Source organism: Thermobia domestica, chromosome 4 (genome assembly GCF_964235325.1).
Source record: "Thermobia domestica chromosome 4, izTheDome1.hap1.1, whole genome shotgun sequence".
NCBI lineage: Eukaryota > Metazoa > Arthropoda > Insecta > Zygentoma > Lepismatidae > Thermobia > Thermobia domestica.
Window position 1 is genome coordinate 232383538 of NC_137457.1, and position 6000 is coordinate 232389537.

Consider the following 6000-nt stretch of genomic DNA (forward strand, 5'->3'; position numbering starts at 1 on the left):
AGACCTTAGTGTTCTGATTTAGAACAACAGTCCATAAATGAAAGAGGATAATCAAGAAATGGCACAAAAGTAATCACACGCAGTGTTAAAATGTTCTTGGTTTAACGTTTTTTTTGTTTGTTTTTTTTGTTCTTTTTTAAGAAGTGGCGGCTCCTGAGAAAGTCACATCGGCCAAAAAAAAAAATCATTCAGAAAATCTACAGAATGTTCCAATTCTTGTGCACAAGAACAACAACAGACGTAGAGTTTTAGTAATGTAGGTGCAGGTTGGAGATGGATTAGACAGGGTAAAACAAAGCTATACGTAATAAATAACTTTATTCATATATTTAAAGAAACTGCATATATGGATACACGTGCTTGTAAACTATGGATGTGTTCACGGAAGTATCTGAAAAAATCCAAGTGTGTAAGGATACATGTTTCATGACATATACTACAACAACTGCAAGAGATTGTATAACGATATTCTTCTGTTAAAGGGATCCATGACCTTAAATTGTTCAATTCCATCTTAAAATTTATGTTGATAGAAATCGACTTTTCAGCAGAACATGATGAAGCAAACTGAGCCAAAGATAAAGAAGAACAGATTTTCAAAACTGAATGAATAGTTGTAGGAAAATTGAAGACCGGAATTAATGTAGGTATAGTTGCACCCATTGCACCCAGTATGCAGTCACCTATGCATAAGAATTAGTACACTAGGTGGATCCTGTTTCCTGAGCCCGCAGAAAAAAAACTTTCGCCGATGTAATTTCCCTCAAGAGCCACTTGGTATCGAGACGAGACGAGACGAGACTTTGTACAGTCTCGGCCGCGTCTCGGTTGATAAATAGCTGTCTCGGTCTCGTCTCGAGTCAAAAATCGCCGTCTCGGTCTCGGTCTCGTCTTGGTCAACAGATGCTTGTCCCGATCTCGGTCTCGATCTGGAGGGCCAAGTCTCGGTCTCGTCTCGAAAGCCTCAAAATAAATAGTGTGAAATTAAAATTCTGAAAGTATTATTATCGTACAGTCTATCGTTTCCGCTTCTTATTTTTTGCCTTCTTTTTCGAGTTAGAATTATGGTATGGTGTACCTCTTCATAGCTAATTTACTAGCACTAATACTTTCCATGCGTGTGTTTCAGGTTCAATCATCAGTGGGTATATCATACCTGCGATAAAACCCTAATAGTAACCCATATTTCACTTTCTGCAATACTTTGTCTCATATAACCTCAGTACTGCCTATACAAGTAAACTCTATTAAATTATCTCCAGTACTATGCAGTAGTTTATTTCCTTCCTTTGAATGAGAATTGTTCAATATCTCCTAACAGATAACGCAACTCATAGCAGCACGAATGTATTTAATTGTACCGAAATTGAAATTTTACAATCTCTTTTATTATCCAATACATTCTGCTTATTATTACTACAGTATATTTTGTTTCAAATTGATCAAATATTTTATTACCGTTTCACATCTCCGTGTTTAATTGACACTTCATAAACACGAACTTCCTGAACCTTGTGGTGGGAGCTACGAAACTCATCTTTGCTATGTGTGGTCTCAGGTTAGATCACCAAACAAGTTAGATTCAAAGTCCGATGTTTCCCATAGTCGTGTCTCAATTTAAGTACATTCTGTTTCTTTAATATGAACGACATTCAGTTCAGAAGGTCGTAATGCATTACATAAGCATATATCCGGTGCCTTAAAGCTTATTAAGTGCAGTAGCTTAAGCTTATTCCTAAGCTCTCAGCAGTACATGTGATCTTTATTTGAGGAAACTGTTGGTCGTTCATTACGTTGAAATTTTATATTGATTGAAAATTACATGCAAAACATGGACATACATATTATATACACAGCAAAAAATGAGGTGTTGAAATAACACAAAATGACTACCACTTTAGCGTGTTACTTGTGTGTCAATTCAACATTTTTTACCGGCCCACCATCGGTGAGTAACTACCCGAAGAGGGATAGCCTTCTGTAGGGGAAGAGTTGTGTGCTAAACAAGAATGGTTTGTAAACAATTGTTGTGGGGAGCTTAGGGGTTTATACATATTTGCATTTACCATCGGCTTTATTGAGTATATTACATCATTGGTCTTTATGATCTTTTGATCATAATCATGAGGAAGGGCAGAAGCTAAAGGATGAGAATGAAGTGCACTTTCACATCACATCACAGGGGTAAGTGTTAGATAGACAGATGCAGGTTAGCTTCTCACACTAGGCATTGATGAGAGACAGTGGGAGCCCTGTTAGATACAATAGGTGTTACTGTGCATGTGATGGCCAAATGTAAGGAAGAATTTCATCGGAGCAATATGGCTGGTAGTAAGCAAAATCTGGGTGGTCTGGAGAAAGAGTAAAGCGATAAAGAGTGAACAGCAAAGCGAGAGGAGTAGGAATAGCCGGTGTAAGCAATGGAGGGAGACTGCGAGCATGTGTTTCAAAAGTATCATGGAGAAGGGATTGATTGAGCGCAAGGCGGCGGCAGATGTATTTGGTGCGAAGGTCTTCAAGACGTTATAAGATGTGGGGAAAACTGAGTCGCTCATAGAGTTCTCGGGTGGGACTGGGAAGCTTAACTCGATAGGCAATTCGCAAGGCATGGCGTTCAAGAACTTTGAGTTTTTCGTAATACTGAGAGGAAGCAGACAGCCAGGCAGTGAAACCAAATGTGAGGATTGGACGAAGGAAAACTTTGTACGTTTTCAGAAGCATGTCGGCGTTAAGTCCCCAAGTAGTGCCTGTCAGACGCTTCAGTAAGTTGAGGCGAATATACTCTTTATTAGTAATGTCTTTTAAGTGAGGCTTCCAGGTGAGGTGATGATCAAATGTAATTCCAAGATATTTAACTGTTTTCGTAGGTACTAAGGGTGTGCTGTCAAGTGAAAGATTGAGAAGAGTATTGTTGCGCTGGATACGGGAGCGACCGTGAGGTGGAAGGAAGACTATTGTTTGAGTTTTAGACGCATTAATTTTCAAGCGCCAGTGATGACACCACGTGACGAATGTATCTATGACTTGTTGCATAGGGTCTATAGACATTGATCTAATGAATAGTTTTATACGTGGCTAGTAGGGCAGTATCGTCGGCGTACTGGAACAAATGGACATTTGTTGGAAGAGGGGGAAAATCAGCGACAAACAGAATAAAAAGAAGGGGAGAAAGTGCAGAGCCCTGAGGGACACCAGAGTGGATGAATATAGGAAAATACAAGGTGGAATTAATGCAAACGTAGGCCAGGCGACAGGTGAGAAAGCTGAAGATGAATCGGATGTAAGATATGGGAAGTTTAAGCTTATTGAGTTTATAGATCAGTGCAGGATGCCATACCTTATCGAATGCCTTTTCGAGATCAAACAGAACCAAACAGGAAGGGCGTGAAGTATTGTAGTGATTGGTAATGTAATTACTGAGCCTGAGAAGTTGATCGTTGATACTATAATATGGACGAAAGCCAGCTTGTTGAAAGGGGAGTAAGTTTCTAGACAACAGAAAGATATGTAAGCGTTTAACTATGATGCGTTCGAGTAGTTTACTAAAGGTAGATGTGAGATGGGTTGGACGGTATGACTTGGTGTCGGCGGGAGGTTTCTGTGGTTTCAAAAACATGAGCGTCTTGGAGGTTTTCCATTGAGCGGGAAAGTAACCAGTACGTAGGACGAAGGTATAGATGGCCGATAAAGGTATAGAAGGGAGAACGGACTCTCTTTGATCTGGCGATATGTAATGCTGTCCAGTCCAGGAGCAGTGTTGCGTTTGTTTGCGAGAATCGAGGTGATGTCTGGAACTGTGATTGGTGCTGTTAAAGGAGTGTCAGGAAGTGTGTGATCTATATGGGGTTGAAGATTAGGTGAGCTTAGGTTCAGATGATGTGGGCGATGTGGGTTTGTAGACGGGAGAGGAGTAAAGATGCCCTGCAGATAATTAGCAAAGGCATTGGCTTTCTCGAGATCAGTATGTAGAGGTTGATTTTGGTGTATGAGAGGATAGTTGGTACGAGTGTTCTGCCCAGTAAGAGTCTTAAAGCGCTTCTAGTACTGACTGGGGTGTGCTGTAGTGCCTAATTGATTACAAGTTTTGACCCAACAGTGTAACTTGTATGCCTTAAGGTAATTGCGGACTGTGAGAAGAAGTTGACGATGATGGCGAAGGGAATCGACATTGCCAGTATGTAAGTAATCTCTGTATAACTGACGGGAGCGCTTAATGAGAGGAAGATAATGTGGAGGAAGGGGAGGGCGAGAGAAAGAATATTTAGATGAAGGGATATATTGGGTTGTGGCAGAGATGATAGCATTTATGATAGTATCCACACAAGAATAAAGTTCAGACTCTGAATTGGGAGGCAAAACAGTATTTACAGTTTCCAGTGTACAGAGTCTTTATTTGCCCAGTCGGCTCGATCAAAACGCAGCCTAGTACGAGTAGAGGTGTTGGATCGATCAACGGTAGCTGGTCTTGGATTAAGTTGTAGCATGATAGGAGCGTGGTCACAGCCTATGAGATCTAGAACATCGATCGTAAACTGAGATGCGAGATTAGAGGAGAGTATGACGACGTCTGGGGTAGTTCGAGTATCTGGGCGAGTAGGTTTCAGTAGAGGAAGTATTATGCCGGTCGTATGACCGGTGATAAAGTTAGAAAAGCGGTTTCGTTGTGCTTCGGTACGGCTATAGAGATTAATATCTGCCATTATAAGATAGGTACGAAAGGTGTTAGATATATATTGAAAGAATGGTAATGGAATGTTATGGCTGGGCCCCACGTATATTGTACCTAAGGTTATGTAGAATTTTTATAGTAAACAGTTGTGAGAAGGTGTTCAGGAAGGTTGAGGGCAGGCGAAAAGTGCTGACGATATGGAAGGGCAGGCGTAAAGCCAATAGCAACACCACCATTGGCACGGCGTAAGACATCTGGATTGTCGTGGCGGATAACCTGGTACCCAGGGAGGCGACAATGGAGTTTGGAAGTAAGGCAGGTTTTATTCAGAATGAATGTATCAACATGTTCTTCTTGGAGTAAGGCTTGAAACAGTAGTTTATGCTGTTGCAAAGAACGAATATTTAGAAATAAAAATGTAAGCCCCATAATCAGGGCCGTGCTGGGATACTAATGAGGGCGGTGGACAAGTCTACTAAAAGGGCGCACATACAAACGGGAATTATATATATATATATATATATACGACTAAAACAAATTTGGTGATGACTTTGAAATATAAAGACGTCCATACTTTCTTTGAAAGAAAGTATGGATGCCTTTCTATATCAAAATCATCACCAAATTTGTTTTAGTATTAACGTAAATAGCTAATTTGTGCCTTCTAGACTTAATGACTGTAACAATGTTTTTGTAAACGGTATAAAATTATGCAGTTCATCGTTATGGAATTTCCGCCATTCACCATTCCCGTTCCTCTTGGATTTCGAATATTGGTTTAAGAAATTTTTTTTCAAATACTATCACTCTGCGATTTTCCCCCAGAGCTAGTGACAATGTTTCGCAACCATACAGCACAACAGGCATGATTATCGTTTTATATTTTAAGCTACAAATTACTCAACAGAATTCGCGACAACAAAAGATTTTTAACTGAATTATAACACGAAATCCTTGCTTTCAGTTGCCATCAAATTTTTTGTGATTATCGCTTTGGTCTGTAGGGATGCGCACGAGACAAGATTTGAGACTGTCTCGTCTCGAAAATGTGCTGTAAAAGTGATGTCTCGACTCGAAAAATATATATTTTTCTATTGGAAGAGCTGTGTCTCGACTCGAATTTTATCAGGAAAATTCTGTCTCGACTCGTCTCGTGCGCATCCCTATTGGTCTGTTAGTAATGATTCTAGATATTTGAACGTATCCACTTTATCGAAAGAAATTATTATTCGGTATTTTAACGCATCCATAAAAGACGGTATTACAATCCCGACAAACTTCCATTTATTTAGTTTTCTCTGTATTTACTTTTAAGCCCATATCTCTGCAAG